At 41.8% G+C, this 18050-nt stretch overlaps 1 protein-coding gene across 1 annotated transcript in view; it reads left to right on the top strand.

Annotated features, from left to right (window-relative positions):
• The window catches only part of ZFYVE9 (zinc finger FYVE-type containing 9), a 101263-nt gene that overhangs the window by 17772 nt on the left and 65441 nt on the right, over positions 1–18050 (top strand). Inside the window, 1 exon segment of the mRNA XM_038413064.2 lies at positions 10809–10912. The gene's annotated coding sequence lies outside the window, so the exon portion shown is untranslated.

The raw sequence follows: 18050 nt of genomic DNA, 5'->3' as shown, positions 1-18050 counted from the left end.
ACTCAGCAGGAGACAAGAATGAAAATAGCAGCCTTAAAACAGCATGGGGGAAAAAAATCTATAGGAAAAATGCAAATATCAGTGGAAAAGCTAGAGGTTCTTTCATTCCTCCTTAGTGAGAATTCATCTTTCCTTTCCAAAATCACTTAAACAAAGATAGAACTAAACAGAACGAACAGAAGTTCGTTGGCTAATCTTTTATAGGCAAAGAGAAGAAAGAATACAAGTGACAGTGGCTACTGCACATGATCAGTGGAAAACCTGAAACACAACTATCTAATCTTGGGTTACTCCACATTGAGTAGCAGGAGCAATGGAGAATGTTAGAAGATGAAAAATCCAAGGATACTTGGTATTTCTGATGGGGAGGAACCATTAGAAAATTTTTCATCTCTTTTAAATTAACTGAATTTAATCCCCTACTTACTGCTCTTAATAAAGTATTTCATAACCCAAGTAAAAGATGAAACCATGGGCCTCAAATATTCTGATATTGACTCCAGCCTAATATGTGGAGAGGGGGAATATCTGATAAACAAAGTCTGACAGATGAAAGGGATCATAAACTTTTTTTTCCCTCGGCACTTCCAAATCAACACACGACATTGCTATCCCTACGTTTTGAGATTTTAATCACTTGGATTCCAGTTTTCTACATTGTTTTCCAACAGATTAAGACTGGAAAAGGTTAAAAAATTGTTGGGGGTTTTGAAATGAAAGGTTAAAAAATAATTGTATTTTGATGATGTGAGGGTGTTTTTAGTGTCTCAGTTGTGTGCTAAGCCTGTTATGTCTAGCATAGAGGTATGTGGTTCCAATGATGTTACAGAAAATTTTTTACTTCCAGAACACACACACAAATTTCTTCTTAAAATACGGAGCTATGGAGGTGCTTTTGGAGGTTTCTACACTAATACCGCAATACTAATATTTTACCTGATGGGTTTTTTTAAGCTAAGTATTTTTTTTCTCTTGCTTTAATAAGTACAGGTTTTGTTTGGATGTGTGTGTGTGTGGGGAGGGGGAGAGATTTGTGTAATAGACAGAATTTTAAAAGTATTTCTTTTCCTTTCTGTCTAATCGCATGATTATGGTTTGCAATGACAATAAAAATATTTTTAAAATGCCAGCCCATGTTCAGGATGTAGTTTAAAGTCTCTTGCCACAGCAGAGATTTTAATGCATATGGTGCAGCTATTAGTGCTGTCACATGTCTAAGACATTTTGTCAAACCTGCCGTTACTTTTGTTTGGTATACACTAAATAGCAAGAGCCCTGTTCTTTATCTCTGCAACGAGTTAATAACTCTCTGATTGTGAATTTTAGTCTCATGAAAGATAACAGACTGACAGCATTGAAAACTGAAGTCTTCTATTTATCCACAGAGCATAGGTAGAGCCTGTGTACCATCAAGTTTCACCACACAGTTGTATCAAGGCTGGATTGGGGAAACCAAATACAGGAGGAGACTCCATTCATTAATTTGCCTTTCCACTGAGACTGACAGTTTTGGATTTTTTGGTAATATAGACACATGTCCACTTGAAATGGGGCTAAGACATCTAGTTCATAAAGAGGCTACCAAAGAACCATAATGAAGTAGTAACTCCTTGTCTTTAGCAACCTTGAACCGGTGATCGAAAGGTAAAACACTCTGATTCCAATTATTAGCCTTCTTGGCCATCAGTTATCTGAATGCCAGTACCACAGATCAAACCAACTCTCACTAAGTATTTATAATTATCATTCAGGTGAACCATTCAAGTGATTGGCATAATTGATATAATTTATTTGAAATGTCTGGCCTGAAATTAATTACCCTGGTTATAGTATTGTTTAATTTTAACATTTCTAATTACGTCCTGTTACAGGGTCAGGCCAGATGGCTACAAGAGAGTGCTAGAAGGCAGATATATTAGCCCCAGGTTAAGTAGGTCCCTTTTCCCTGGGAAAGGTAACAGGGAAGGTTCCAGAACAATCAGGACCTTTCTGGAAACAATTAAGGCAGACAGGCTGATTAGAACACCTGCAGCCAATCAAGAAGCAGCCAGAATCAATTAAGACAGGCAGGCTAATCCGGGCACCTGGGTTTTTAAAAAAGGAGCTCACTTCAGTTTGTGGTGTGTGTGTGAGGAGCTAGGAGCACGAGGAGCAAGAAGCTGAGAGTGAGAAGGCATACTACTAGAAGACTGAGAAGTACAGGCATTACCAGACATCAGGAGGAGAGTCCTATGGTGAGAATAAAGAAGGTGTTGGGAGGAGGCCATGGGGAAGTAGCCCAGGGAGTTGTAGCTGTCACGCAGCTTTTTCAGGAGCCACTGTAGACAGCTGCAATCCACAGGTTCCTGGGCTGGAACCCGGAGTAGAGGGCAGGCCCGGGTTCCCCCCATTCCTCCAGCCCTCCAACTCCCTACTTGATACCGGAGGAGTTGACCCGGACTGTGGGTTCCACCAGAGGGGAAGGTCTCTGGCGTGTTCCCCGATCGACTAGGTGGATCAGCAGAGACTGTGGCGATTGTTGTTATTCCTTTTCCCCATGCTGGCCAGTGATGAGGCTAACTGAGTGAATGGCAGATTTGAGCCACGAAAGAGAACCTCTGAGCCGAGCAAATCTGCCAATAAGCGCAGGACCCACCGAGGTAGAGGAGGAACTTTGTCACAGTCCCTATTAAGCAAAACCATCCATTTTTATTATAGCATCTGTGACTCATGTAACTGATAACGCTTTAAGTGTTTTAGTCACTGATCATTGATAAACCGTGCATTGCATGTTGGTTAGTCTCTCTGGTATTTTCAACCAGTGGTTCCAGAATGAGGAGAGAAGGAAATTAAGACACCAGAATTACAAAGTATGGAAAGTCTGGCAGAATTTTTTTTAATTTTTTTTTTAATGATTTCAACAAATATTTATTATTTTAAAGCATTTTAAAATATTTTTATTGGTTTAAATTTTCACAGTTGTGTGCGATTAATGGCTGTAAGCAATTTTTTTTCCCAATTTTTGTCAATTTAAATTTTCACAGTTATGGGAAATTGTGTGGGTAAGACAATTATTTAATGAAGTATTTCAGAGTAGCAGCCGTGTTACTCTGTATTCGCAAAAAGAAAAGGAATACTTGTGGCACCTTAGAGACTAACAAATTTATTTGAGCATGTGCTTTCGTGAGCTACAGCTCACTTCATCGGATGCATTTGATGGAAAATACAGTGGGGAGATTTATATACACGCACAGAGAACATGAAATAATGGGTTTATCATACACACTGTAAGGAGAGTGATCACTTAAGATGAGCCATCACCAACAGCAGGGGGTGGAAAGGAGGAAAACCTTTCATGGTGACAAGCAACGTAGGCCATTTCCAGCAGTTAACAAGAACATCTGAGGAACAGTGGGGGTGGGGTGGGGGGGAGAAATAACATGGGGAAATAGTTTTACTTTGTGTAATGACTCATCCATTCCCATTCTCTATTCAAGCCTAAGTTAATTGTATCCAGTTTGCAAAATAATTCCAATTCAGCAGTCTCTCGTTGGAGTCCGTTTTTGAAGTTTTTTTGTTGAAGGATAGCCACCCTTAGGTCTGTAATCGAGTGACCGGAGAGATTGAAGTGTTCTCCGACTGATTTTTGAATGTTATAATTCTTAACGTCTGATTTGTGTCCATTTATTCTTTTACGTAGAGACTGTCCAGTATGACCAATGTACATGGCAGAGGGGCATTGCTGGCACATGATGGCATATATCACATTGGTAGATGCACAGGTGAACGAGCCTCTGATAGTGTGGCTGACGTGATTAGGCCCTATGATGGTGTCTCCTGAATAGATATGTGGACAGAGTTGGCAATGGGCTGAAGTTCAAAAAGTTAAAGCTTTGTAACCATTAAAATACAAATTCTCAACATCACATGTCAAAATATACAAACTAGATATCCTTAATTCAAACAGTTAGTTCCCAAGGAGCATTTTTCTTTCTTTGCCTATTCTTAAATTTCGATAATTATCAATGGAAATATTTTTTCATTGGCCTGTGTGTGTACGGTGAAATTGACTTGTACTGATTAAAAATTGAATCCTTCCAAGCCTACGTATGGTTTTTGGGGTCCTGATTCTTATTTATACTAACACCGCTTTATACTGACCTAGCAGTGTACAAGTGCCTTGAAGTGGATGCACATGTAATTCATGTCCATTTTAAGACATCTTTACACTGTCAGAACAGGATGAAGGTGACTTAGGTCTTGTGTATACTATGAAGTTTTGTTGACAAGTCAGGTTTCGTCGACAAAACAGCGAATGTGTACACACTACAATGCTCCTCCTGCCGACATAATAAAACCACCTTGATGAGTGGTATAGAACTTTTTGCAACGAAGTTAGAGTGACACTGTGTCAGTGTAGACACTGCACTTGCTTATGTCACCCTAAGTGTCCCACAATGCCCATCATGACCGCTCTGGTAAGCAGTTTCTACTCTGCTACCCTGCAGGCAGGTACGCAGGCATGCGCCCCTCTCCCTTTAAAGCCCTGGGAATTTTTGAACTCCACTTCCTGTTTGCTTGGTGTGAACAACGCACATTGCATCTTCCCAGTTGACTGTGCTGGCTTTCCAGAGCAAACAGTCTCCCACGTGGAGTACAATGGACTTGCTGGATCTGTGGGGAGAGGAGACTGTGCAGTCGCAGCTCCTATTCAGCCATAGGAACTTTGACATCTACAAGCAGATTTCTCGTGGCATGGATGAGAAGGGGCACAAAGGGGAAATGCAGCACTGCCGAGCTAAGATAAAGGAGCTGAGGCAGGTGTACCAGAAGGCAAGGGAGGCCAACCGTCACTCGGGTGTGGTGCCGAAAATATGCTGCTTTTACAAGGAAGTGCACGCCATCCTCTGTGGAGACCTTACCTCCACCCACAAGAGCTCCGTGGATACTTCATGGGGACTGGAGGCTGCGGCCAGCGGAGTCAACCCTGAGGACAAAGTGGTGGACGAGGAGGTCGAGTTGGAGGAGGCTGTGGGACAGGCAATAGGCTTGTTTGGTGCCATGGCAAGCCAGGACCTCTTTTTGATTCCAGAGGGGCTAGCCAGTTCCAGCAGTCCAGGTCAGGTGTGCCTGAAGCAGAGAGGGGAGCTCTGGTAAGTACTCTTTTTTTTCTTTGATAGTGCACGATTACATCAGGTAGAGGTGTCCTTTATTTTGTTACATGGTACGTGTGGGAGAAGGGAGTGAATTTAACAACACTAGGTACTGTTTGCATCTGCTTTGCCTTCCCTTGTGCAGCTATGCATTGGGGGCCCTGCGGAAAAGTTTGTTAATGCACACCGAGATCTCCTGGGAAACCTCCACAGAGATCTCTAGGAAACTTTCCTGCAAATACTCTGCAATCCTCTGCCGAAGGCTCCTTGGCACAGCTGCTTTGTTTCTTCCCCCATTGTAGGAAACTGTTGCACCAATCAGCAGTTATTTCTGAAGGAACCAAAGCAGCACACAGGCGAGCAGCATATGGAGCAGGTCTTAAGTCGCATGCGTGCAGGAGATGCATCCTTGTGTTTTCGGTTACCTTCAGTAGTGTGATTTCAGCTTTGATCGCCCCCACTGGTGGAAAACGGTGCCAGTATTAAGAATAGTGTCCCCTGGTGCTTGTACTGATCCCCTTCTGAAATCACCCAGACCCTGTCTCGTCTTGCACCCCCCCACCCCCAGCCAAACTCACCACGTTTAGTGCTCTTGCCATGCTGCATGCTTGCCAACAGAAGGTGAGAAAGAGGTGTATGTAACTTTTATGATTCAAGACCGAGAGTGCACATGTGATACTGACTGTGTGTATTGTTTCTTTTGTTTCTGCAGATGTGCCCTTGAGGGCCAGCTCCTACACACCATCAGATAAGGAGGTGAACAAGGAGGAGTAAGGAGGACATGTTTTGGCAATTGGTACAATTGTCAGATTCAGGTTTGATAGCAAGCACAAAGTATGGAGAGAGACAGAAACTACAAGGGATAGCCAGGAGAGGAGACAGGGTCAGGAGTGGATAATAAAGCTCATGGAAGACCAAACAGAGATGCTGAGGGTCCCTGATTGCGCTGCAGGCGGAAACACACACTATGCTGACTTCCACTGCAGTCCATTCAGACACTGCATTCCTTGCCCTCCCACATTCCTCTCACATTTCCAGTCCGTGTCAGTACCCCTCTGCACCTCCACCCCCGGGACATTTTCCATAAAGACAGCTAGACTTACATGCAGCTCTGAGATCCTCACTTCAGTGATTGTTGCCACTGCAGATCCCTGTAAGAAATGTTAATCTGTGTATTGCTGTTTAATAAAATTGAGTCTACAAAGACAGTGATTCTTCATTTGTGACCTACACAGGGTGGTTGCAACAGAAATCCAATCACAATGGCAATCGCCACATTTGCAGACTACAATGAAATGCTCAGGCAGGAATCATTACAGGGGTCATTAAGGGTGGCAGTAAATAATGCCTGGTTCAATTAATTACCAGAAGACCACAATTACTGGGGCTCATTATCAAGATGCTGCTTCAAAGCCTCCCTGATTTGAATAGCCCCCACACTGAGCCCTCTAATAGCCGTGGGGTCTGGCTGCTCAAAATCAGCTGCCGGGCACTCCACCTCAATGCTCTGTCTCTGCGGACACTTTTCCTCTTGACTTCACAATGGTAGAGCCCAGCAGGCAGCTATGATCATGGGAATATTTTTCTCATTGAGGTCTAACCTGCCAAAAAGACAGCGCCAGTGATCCTTTAATCTGCCAAGTGTACACTCTGCGGTCATTTTGCACCTGCTGAGCCTGATGAAGCGCTCCTTACTGCTGTCAAGCTTTCTGGTGTAAGGCTTCATAAGCCTTGGGAATAAGGGGCAGGTTGAGTCTCCAAGGATCACTATGGACATTTCCACATCCCCCACTGGAATCTTCTGGTTTGGAAAGAAAGTCCCTGCTTGCAGCTTTCTGTACAGCTCAGTGTTCCTGAAGATGCATGCGTCAATCCTCTTCCCTATGTGTTGATGTCAGTGAAAAATTCGTGGTGATCCACAAGCACTTGTAATACCATAGAGAAGTACCTCTTTCTATTGGTGTACTCCGTCGCAAGGTGGTCTGGTGCCAAAATTGGCATATGCGTGCCATCTATTGCCCTGCTGCAGTTAGGAAATCCCACTTCCGCAAAGCCAGCATATTTTACTCACATTGCCAAGAGTCATGGTCTTCGTAGCAGCATGAAATTAATGGCCCAGCACACTTGCGTTAATGCAGCCCCAATGGTGGACTTCCCGACTCCGAACTGATTTGCGACCAAGCAGTAGCATTCTGGAGTTGCCAGCTTCCACACTGTGATCGCCATATTCTTCTCCACTGAGAGGGCAGCTCTCATTTTGGTGTCTTCGCAAAGCAGTGCTGGGGCGAGCTCCGCACACAGTTCCAGGAAGGTGGCTTTTCACATCTGAAAGTTCTGCAGCCACTGCTCATCATCCCAGACCTCCATAACGATGTGATCCCACCACTTAGTGCTTGTTTCCCGTGCCCAAAATCGATGGTCCACCATGTGCAGCTGCTCTGTGAATGCCAAAAGTAATCTGGTGTTGTTTCTTTCCATGGCACACAGCAGGTCTGGCACCTCTGATTCCTCTTTAGATAGGTACCTCATGATTAACTGTATTACCATTTGCGATATGTTAATGAAAGTGACAACAACATTAGAGAGTAGTGCAGGATCCATCCTTTCAGACAGAGATGGCGGGCACACAGTATATTGAGGTCATTGAGAAATGCTGTAAAACGCTGTTGGGAGCCCATAGAATGTTGGGATGGAAAACAATGCATCATGGGACATTGAGCCCACACCCATGATGTGCTGTGATCCACTCCGCCTTCCCACAAGTCCTAGTGGCAGAAGGTGGCAAGTAGCATAGTGGGATAGCTACCCACAGTGCACTGCTCTTACTGTAGATGCTAGAGTACCAACTGTGGACACGTGCTGCTGACAGAGGGAGCATAGTGTGAACATGCAGTAGCAATGTTGCTATAGCACTTTTTGATTGTCGGCATGACTTTCGTCGACAAAACTCTGTGGTGTAGAAAAGGCCTGAGTCTCCTTTGCTCTCCTCCCCCTGCTGTCTCGAGGCCCCTGTTTACTACTTATATATATAATATGAAGTAAAACATACATTTCTTTGTTTAGGATAGACCTGTTCAACAACTTTTGCCTAGGCAAGGGTGTGTGGTTTTGAACATGTGCTAATAACATCATACAGGGGTATTTCATAACTTTACATATAATGTTGCTACATACATTTCACTATGATGTTATTGACCAGTGAGGAGTTAGTTTTCAAATGATATCTCACAAGGCATATTTTGTACAAAGATTATTACAATTGTGGATAGGGTGTGAATACAGGGGTGCTTATTGTCACAGACTCCTATCGTAGTAGTGCAGGAGACAAAATGCATCCAGTCATTAGCAAATCAGTGAATGTGCCTTAAAATGCTCAAAGTAAAGAAACTGGAACTTTGAGGTTTTTTCCTTCTTTTTCAGTTATAGTGATCTTGGGTTTTACTAGGCACACCATTTTGAGATGGAAGGATTATTCTCCCACTCCTCGCAGCTGATGGTGACCCTTCTAAGCAGAGGTTGATATTTATGTGGAATTTAAGAGCATTGGCCATTAAAGCTAGTGAATATTATCTGTGATTTTATTTTAATCTATTTCCCCTTTAACTCTATTAGAAGAGATCCTCTTTTATTATCCTCATTTTTTCTCTTTTAAAAAATAAAAGCAGAACCCCCCCCCTACATTTTTATCTGTTTTCTGAAATGGCTCTCTATAAAAATATATTGCATTTATATTTGTAAATGTACATTGAGTTTTGGGTTGACCTTTGTGAATGTTCCAGTGTGTGTGGTGTAAAGGAGCATTTGGACTCCAGGATACATTCTAAGAATTTTCTTTGGAGGCTGGTGGCAATTCTTTGGTTGTGTTTCCTTCTCCAGGTTGAACAATTAGGAAAAAGTTAAATTTGGTAAACAGGAAAAGGGACCAAAGAAAGTAGATTAGTTTTACTGTTTTCACATTTTATTCTTATAGTTATTGCCCTCCATGCCCCAAATATTTCCTCTGTGGGAGACTTGTTTGCTTCAGGGGATTGGTAACAGAATATATACATTTTTTCACTTATAGGTTGTTGTTTCTAATCCACTTCTGATTGGTAGTGATCAAAATCTGTTGCTATCAGATAGCAGTTTGGTGGCCCACGTGAAATTCATTTGGTGACCAGGGTTTGGTTGACATATAGCATGAACAGAATTGTTATTAAGTGGGTCCAACTTTTCAAAATCTCAGCAGACCGATCAAGAATTGAATGGGCCATGGAGGCTGAACTATCCTTTCGCCATCTACAGAGTGATCCCTTTAGGTCAGGGAGGGGCCATGCTAGTGTAGTGGGGAAGCTTGGACTGTTGTCTGTACCTCATCTGTCTGCAGAGAACCTTTCATGCTCATGGAATTCACCCACACCCTCATTTCTGTATGTGTATTATTGCCAATTTACATATCAAGTGATAAGACAGAATAGAAGTTTATTTCTTTTTCCACAAGTTTTTGACTGTCTCCTTAACTTAAGGAGGCAGGAATATGCTTGGAAGCGCTGTAGTACAATTAGCATGTAGGAATGGTACTACCAGCTTATGATGCTGTATGATTTTATTCCAGCCTTTTAAACACCACTGTTGTGTTTGCAACTGTTCAATTCATTAGCTTCCTGGAATTTTTGTTGTGGCATATTTCTGAAGAGAACAATAAACAACCCTGGGAAAATAGTACTGCAACACTGAACATTGTGTTGGTCCATGGAGAGTAATATTTTTTTAAGCTCTTTCCATTTCACTGGAGTTTTGTAAGAATCTTTTCAAGCTTTGTCAAAGCATTAATAAACATATTACATGTTAGGCAGTTGAAATGCATTAGAAACAATGTCAACACACTTTAAAATATGAGTTTAGTTTAATTGAGTCCTCTTCTATTTGAGGCTCATCTTGGCAGTTGTGATGCACTACTGGTTGTGCTCCCAGTGTGCACAGATAGGTCATACGCTTGTGTTTACTACTATCTGCAGCCACATGAAAATGAAAACATGATGCTATTGAAGATGTTCTATTCAGCAGAGTAAACTACTTTTTCTAGGGATGCTTGTCCTGTTACATGACCCCCACTGTTAAGGGGTGATACCATGTTGTGGTGATAGATTAAAACCCTTTAGGAAATTGAGAGAGACTGGGATTGTAGGAATAATTTGGCATAAAAGCAGTTGTTTGGCAGTAAAGAAATCAGCAGGAAGCCATTGGGTGGAGTTTCAAGAATTCTGAGTGTGAGAGTCATGAGTTGTTAAGTATCAAATCTACTAGCTTTTATTCTTGGAAGGCTTAATGTAATATAAAGTAATTAACTTTATAGTAGGTCCATAAATTAGCATTAAAGTCAAGATCATCAAGGATACAAGGATGACTGCAGTTGGTGATTCATTCTATAGGTTTACAATTAAAGAAGAATAATTGTAAACAGGTAGCAACATATCCTTTACCCACTGGTCTCTTCAGTCAGAATATTTGTGCTGCTGCCCTACAAAGCACACAGATCCCTGAATTAAAAGCTGCAAATACAAACTAAATCATTTGGAGATTTGCAGCATTTGCTGAATGTGCTTGTGCTAGCTGCAACAAACTTCCTGAATTGCGAAAACATGGTTCATGACAGAATTACCAGTCTTAAAGTCTGCTTTTATTTTTTCTTTTCAGAGTCAAATAGAACGTACTGATTCAGCAGAACTGGCTGATTGTGCAGCAGTCATCATGAATAGGCACAGGGTCATCGTTTCTTAACACATGTATAAGATAAAAAGGTAAGAAGCAAGTAAGCGCTGTTGTTAATACAGTTATTATATAATGCTATACTTTGTTAATACTGTTATTAGATAGTATTATGTAGATTATGGTCAAGAAGTAGATTACTTTAAAATTAATTAAGAATCTATATGGGGTACAAACTTGGTTGTATGAACTAGATTTAATTATTTCAGACTTGCATTTTCCTTTTCTTTTTATTGAGATTAAGTTTATTTTAGAATAAGGGTTTGTTGTTTTTCGCAGCCCCAAATCTGTCTCCCTCAGGCTGTGCTGAAGGCAGATTTCATCATCAGCTACAGACATATCTGTTGCTTAGCTCTCTTAACAAGCTATTCATTACGCGCGAAGTACTTGACTCCTCCTTCTTCCCAGGAGAAAATTAAAAAGGTCACTACTGTGTGCTGGAATAGAGTGCAGACTTGACCAGCACTGCTAGGGGTTGAAGCAAGTCCTCAGGAGCATTGGATCTAACACATTACTTACCAGAGTTGATGTGCAATCCCCTGTAATCATGCTGTCAAACAATGACAGTGCCTGGAATCTGAAACAGACAGGATAAAAGAGCAACTTGTATTATTTTTTCATCTGATCACAGATATTGCAATTTTCACCTCAGGAATCTTCCAATTATATGTGTTATAAGGTCTATTGTAAATCATTCTAGTATTGTCTGGTAAAGTTTAGTGAAATTTATATGTTCACAATTAATCCCTGAGAAGGAATGGTCTGAGCACAGGACGGGGAGACAAGAATTCCTGAATTCTTATCCTGGTCCCTTTTATATTGGATTTTTAGGCAAGTCCTCTCATCACATTGCCTTATTTTCCCATCTGTTAAACATGAATAGCAACATTTACATACCTTCCTTATACAGGTATAGTAAGGTGTCAGTGTCCATAAAGCCCTTTGAAGATCAAAAACACTATGCAAGTCCAAAGTGATGATGTTGCTTTCTATCAGTAAAGTTCTGTCATCATTTCCATCAACACATTTTTCCCCCCCCAGGGCTAGGTAACTCTGCCATATAAAATTTGTTGGAATAAAAGTGTCATCCACATAGTATTTTAATATAAATTATTTTAATATCATGATATAAATCAGCTTACTGTGTAAGTTACAGAGGAATAAAAAAGGCAGTGCTTTAAAATATTCTTGTTAAATATGAGTCTTCTGGGAGCCGGGAGGCAAAAATGGTTGCTTAGATCTGAAGCTCCTGCTCAATTCCACTAAAGTCCACCAACATCCGCTATTCTAAAGCCACAGTTTTTGTCTCTAGGTGGTTCATCCTACAGTACACCAGATCAGTGTGCAAGGGAGGGCTATCCTCCAGGATTGGGGAAGGTGAAACTAGAATCTCTACTTTAGAAGACAATATGGGCTCGTAGAGATCACTACAGACCAACCACTAAGTGTGATCCCAAAGGTATAAAGCAGAATCAACTATCTGGAGAGTCACTCCAGAAGAAATAATTTGAGAGTGGTTGTGTTCCCTTTGGATTGGAAAAGGACAGGCCAGTAAATTTTTTTCTAAGCCTCTACTTGAGATACTTTCCTTTCTCCCTGATACGGATCTGGACATAGAAAGTGCCCACTGCTCAAGCCCTCGGCACCTAAGCCCACAGCTAATGCGAAACCCATGGTGTTTATATTAAAATTCCTAAAATACAGTGTGAAAGAATCCATCCTTAAAAAAGCCCGAGAAAAAGGAAACCTGATTTTGAAGGCGCATAAAATGATTTTTCCTGACTACAGCTACGCCATAGTTGGAAAAAAGCCTGTTCAGTATGGTAAGGAACCCATCTTGTCTGTGTGTTAAGCCAGGTGAAGCCATTGGACACTCAGACTCAGATCAACGTACCACATCGTGCTGAGCAAGAACCTCGACCAGCTTGGCTCCAGAGGAGACAGTAGCTATATCTTGTCCTCTCACTGGGACACCCAGGGTGATTGATTAGCCTAACAAACTGGGGTTGGTCAGCTCTCAGTCTGGTTTTCCCGACTTCCATTTTGAATGGTTATGGGATTTTGTTTTACTGGTTTTGTGGTTCAGGATGGTGCTGGTAGGGATTGCTTTCTCAGCTTACTGATAGTGGTTTAAGAACAGCATACTATTTTGTATTTAGTTTAAATTGCAGATGGTAATGTCAGGTGATATACCAAGAGATGAGAGCAGTATTTCAGTTCTTATTGACCTTTAAGTAGCCAGCCATCAAAGGGCCATACACTGGATTTTGGATCCGCTTGTCTATAGGAGGTGGTTTGGGTTGTTTGTTCTTCTTTTCTATCTGCCCTCTTTTTTTCTAGTGGACCCCCAAGCAGATATCTGTCTTGTAGGATTCTAACTTTCAATGCATAGTTATGTTATTTTAGCCCAGAATCACTATTTAAAGTATATTCAGGCATGTTCACACCTTCTCTTCCCCCCTCCCCACTTTTGGAATGCGAGGGAGGGACCTTGGGAATATTTATTTATTTTGCATTCAGTGTGGGTCAGAGGGATTTGATCATTTGGGCTGCCCCTCTCTAACAGACTTTATTGTCTCACTCTAACTCGAGAGTGTTGCTCTCGCACACCTTTGTTTTTCTTACAGCCACCCACCCTACCTCCTCTAAATTCTCTTACTCAGCACTTAACCTCTTGCTACTCTATCATCTTTTCTCCCTTCTCTTCATCTAAACATCTTATGAATTCCCTTAAATACCCTTCATCTTGGATTCTTCTCACCCTACCTGTACCTCTGAGTCTTGATGGGCACAGTATAAGATGCATGTGGGGTTGCTTCCCCTTGTGAGTACCTATGGCTAATCTACTTGCATGTTTCTTGGGATATAAAAGGAATTGGTAACCCTCTAAAAAGAAAAAAATGTTATATCGCATTTAAAATTGAAAGTTGATATAATATTCCTCCAGGAAACCCACCTAATTGAGTCTGAGGCTGAAAAGCTGAAAAAAGGCAGGATTGTTGATGGCATTTTAGTAATTACTTGGCCAAATCTAGAAGAGTATCAGTTCTATTAAGAACCCCCCCCCCCCCAAAAAAAAAAAACAAACAGCACACACAAATCCTATCAACTGCTAGACATGGAGGGAAGACTCCTAATGGTTAAAGTGCATATGTCTGATTTTACAGACACTCTTGTAAACTTCTACGCCCCAACAAAGATGATTCCTCCTTTTTCAACCAATTATTTTCTAGATTGACTCCTCCCTAGAAAATTTTATTGTAGTGAGGGACTTCACTGAAGTGTTAGACCTGCTTTTGGACTGATCAAGGAGACCTCCAATGTTCTCAATTCTCTGCTGGCCACACCATTATTGCCCAGATTGAGGAATTGGGTTTAAAGGACATATGGAGGCTACAGCACCCTGCAGGTAGAGACTACACCTTTTTCTCACCCCCGCATTCCACATACTCACCGATCAATTATTTTTTAGTAGTGGGTGTCTTGGTCAGCTCTGTTAACAAAATAAAAGTAATTATGATTTCTGATCACGTCCCTGGGGCGTTGTGGCTCTTATCTAATGAAAAACTACGGGCTACCAGGAGATGGCAGTTAAACTCTTTACTACTAAACACACAATTTAAAAAGTTTGTGGAGGATGAAATAAAAGTTTTCTTTGAGACCAATGACAACCCCTTAATCTCCTGAGTATTCTTGTGGGACACTTTCAAGACATAGTTAAGGAGCACGATAATATCCTTAGCACGATAACTTTTCCCATTAAAGGACATACACACAGGCTGAGCTGGTGAATTTAATGGAAAGGCTGATTCCCCCTCTTCAGATAAACACTTGGAGGTGGCAAATCTCAGATATGATATTAATAAGTTAACCTTAGCTCAGGCTGAATTTGCTTTGTATAGACTAAGTCTGCGTCTGCACTGCATGCTGCTTTGGGCAGCATGCAGTGTTCCTACCCAGGTAGCCTCCTTAGCACAGGTATAAATAGTAGTGTAGACTATGAAGTGCGGCTTAGGCAAGTAAAGCCACGCCTGAAGGGTGCGGGCATGTATTCGAGTACATAACCTATCCTGCTCTTTACTCAACCAACCTGTGCCTCCCTGTCTACACTGCTACTTTTAGCAATGTAGTGCCCTGTTGCTGAAGCCTTTTCCCTGTGGCAGGAAAAGACTCTGGCAGCAGGGAAAGGCTTTGGCGGGGGAGAAGCAGTGGGGAAAGGCTCCAGCAGCTCCACACAGCTGGAGCCCTTCCCCGCCTCAGGCAAAGACTCCACCAGTGGGAAAGGCTCTGCCAGCTCCCTACTGTTGCACCCTTTGTCTGCAGCAGGGAAAGACTCTGACAGCTGCCTGCCTCTGAAACCCTCCCCGTCACAGGGAAAAACTCCAGCAGCAGGGAAAGGCTCTGGGAGGTGTGAGGCACCACAGGAAGATTCTGGCAGCTCCCGCTGCTGTAGGGTGTAGTGTCCTGCTGCCTCCCTGTTGCTCAGCCTTTCCCCATGCCCTCCCACTGTCTGAGCCTTTCTCCTTTGCAGTGAAAGGCTCTAGCAGGAAGGAGCTGCTGAAGCCTTTCCCCGCTGCTTCCCCTCTTGCCAGAGCTTTCACTGATGGGTGTAGCTACACACTATAATGTGGACACTGTGCACTTTTCCTTGTGGTGTGTTGCGACATGTACAGTACACACCACTGATGGTGGTATAGAGTATAAGCATAGCCTAAAACAGACATTCTGGGAAACTATTAGTGCATAGACTTAGAGTGAATTCACTAAAAGCTAAAATCCCCTCAGTTTGCTCTAGTCAGGGCCAGACACTGATCAAAAAACAGTTAACAAACAATTCTCCAAATTCTATCAGTGCTTGTATTTACAGGAAGATACCTCTATAATCCGTTACTAGAAGAATATACCCAAAATCTTCAGCTCCCCCAGCTAACAGAAGAACAACAATTTGGCTCGATTCTCAGTCACATACCTCTGAGATTTGGCAACCCTAGGCAACATGAAATCAGGCAAGCCCCTGACTCTAGGGCGGTATGAAGAATTTTTTTTTTTCTGACAGTTGATGTATGTTTGTTTTATGCATATGGTAACTGGCACATTACTTATATATACACATCTGTGATGCTCCCCTGAGGTACCCAGGGTTGTGAGGCACCTCACTACTATCTTCCTTTAGCATGAAGCAGTCTTATCTACGCCTGCTGTGGATCAGCTCCCTGAACCCACCAATCTCTGGCAATACAAGCACTATGTTCCAGGCCTCACTCTTTCTGTACAGGTAGCAATAGGCATAAGGCAACTCCTCAGGGCTGGTCTACGCTACCACTTAAATTGGTGTAACTTAAGTCACTCGGGTGAGAAAAAGACAGCCCTCCTGAGCGACGCAAGTTACATTGACTTAAGCGCTGTCCATGCTGTGCTATGTCAGTGGGAGACCCTCTCCACTTATCTAGTGAACAGTCACTGAATTACCAGGCCTGCTGGTCCCAAAGGAATAGTATGCACCAGCTTGTAAGAGTCAACTAGGATCAGTACTTTGCTTAACACCACAGCACTTAGGTATGATTACTGTGAAAACAAGAATAAGTTTATTATCAAAAAACAGAGAATCAAGTGATAGGAAGTAAGAATATTATTGGAAACAAATGGTTGCATATAAAACAAAAAGGTGCTTTTTAGAGACTAAATTTAACAAACAGATTAACTTCCTGTCTAAAGAAGTTTATCTCACTCAAATTTCACTCCAGCATTTTCAATCAAGCCTAGTTGAGACCCCTTTTTCATGAAGCAAAATTGCTGTCCTTTTACTTCAGAGAAGAGTGGAAGGGTGTCTGCCCCCCAAATTTAGTGGAGCAAACCTCTGATGTGTACCTCTGGATTGGGTCTCTTCCCCCTCACTCCACTATTTTTCTGCTCCTGTTAGTTTCTTTCTGAAGTCCCCACTCTTTCATTTGCATTCAGTTCAGACGGGTGACAGGAGACCCATTGTGAACTCTACAATATGTAATTTACATAGAAACACCCAGCTAATTAAACAATTCTTGTCTGACCTGTTCTTCACCTTTGCTGGTTATCAGTCCTTAGACACAGACCTTATAATTTTCGGTGCTTATACATAACTCCTTACACAATATCTGTACATGCATTTCACAATGATGCTGCTGAGTGGGGTGACACCTTTTATCTGAGGCCTCACATGACATTCATAGGTGAAATAGAATGCACATATCAGACTCAGGAGATTCCTGTGACTTGTATGGACCTCCTCTGTGCCACTTGCCAGGCACTAATTGGTTCCTGGGTCACAACATCATATATAAACCATCGTATATAAACATTTTTGTGCACGCAACTTAATCTGTAAATAGTTGTAAGTGTTCATTGTTTTGTTGCATTTTTGGGTCAAGTTGCACAATTCTTTATGGTATTCAGAATATTCAGTTTTCATAGACAGACAGATTAGCCTCTCTTCTTCAAGGAAGATTTAGATTTGAAATAGCATAGAGAGAGACTTGGGCTTGGGTGCCATGACAGAGTGAACATTTATATATGATCTGTAAATATTGGAGATCTCTTCAGTCTGCCACACTGGTTGTTTATGCCTGAGCGTTCATAAGCTCTAAAGAGCAGAGAACCCTTGTAGATGCTGAGTAATGCATGCCATGGTACAAACATTCGGTAAGTTGATAAATAAAACATGCTGGTTTTTTTATTTGTTTATACAAAAAACATGACCCAGTGGGGTGACTGGAAGTTGTCTAATTGACATAAAACATTATTTCATTAGCTTTTCACTGTTAAAAATAAGTGATTTGGTGGTCTCAGCCTACATCACAAAACCATCACCTATGTAACAGTCTTCAGTCAGGAGAAACTCAGGACTGGAATATTAAGTGTTATTGGCCAGAAATTGAGGTATATTTGGTGGGGTTATTTACAAAGCTCTCTTGTCAGCAGTGTGCCTGGCTATGGCCATTGTAATCAATAATACTTTCATAAGCACCACAATTCAAATTTAGCCTAAATCAGTTCATAAAGTGAGGAAGAAAGACAACAAAAAGAAACATAAGGTTGGCTGAAAGACAGGCCCAGCATTTGGTGGTTCAAAAAATTGCCAGGCACAAATGTTGATGACCTCCTGGATGCAAAAAGTAAAAATGTTGTTTTTTTTAG

This window comes from Dermochelys coriacea, chromosome 8, assembly GCF_009764565.3.
Source record: "Dermochelys coriacea isolate rDerCor1 chromosome 8, rDerCor1.pri.v4, whole genome shotgun sequence".
Lineage (NCBI taxonomy): Eukaryota > Metazoa > Chordata > Testudines > Dermochelyidae > Dermochelys > Dermochelys coriacea.
The sequence above is the reverse complement of the archived record's forward strand: the minus strand, read 5'-3'. Positions and strand labels throughout refer to the sequence as shown.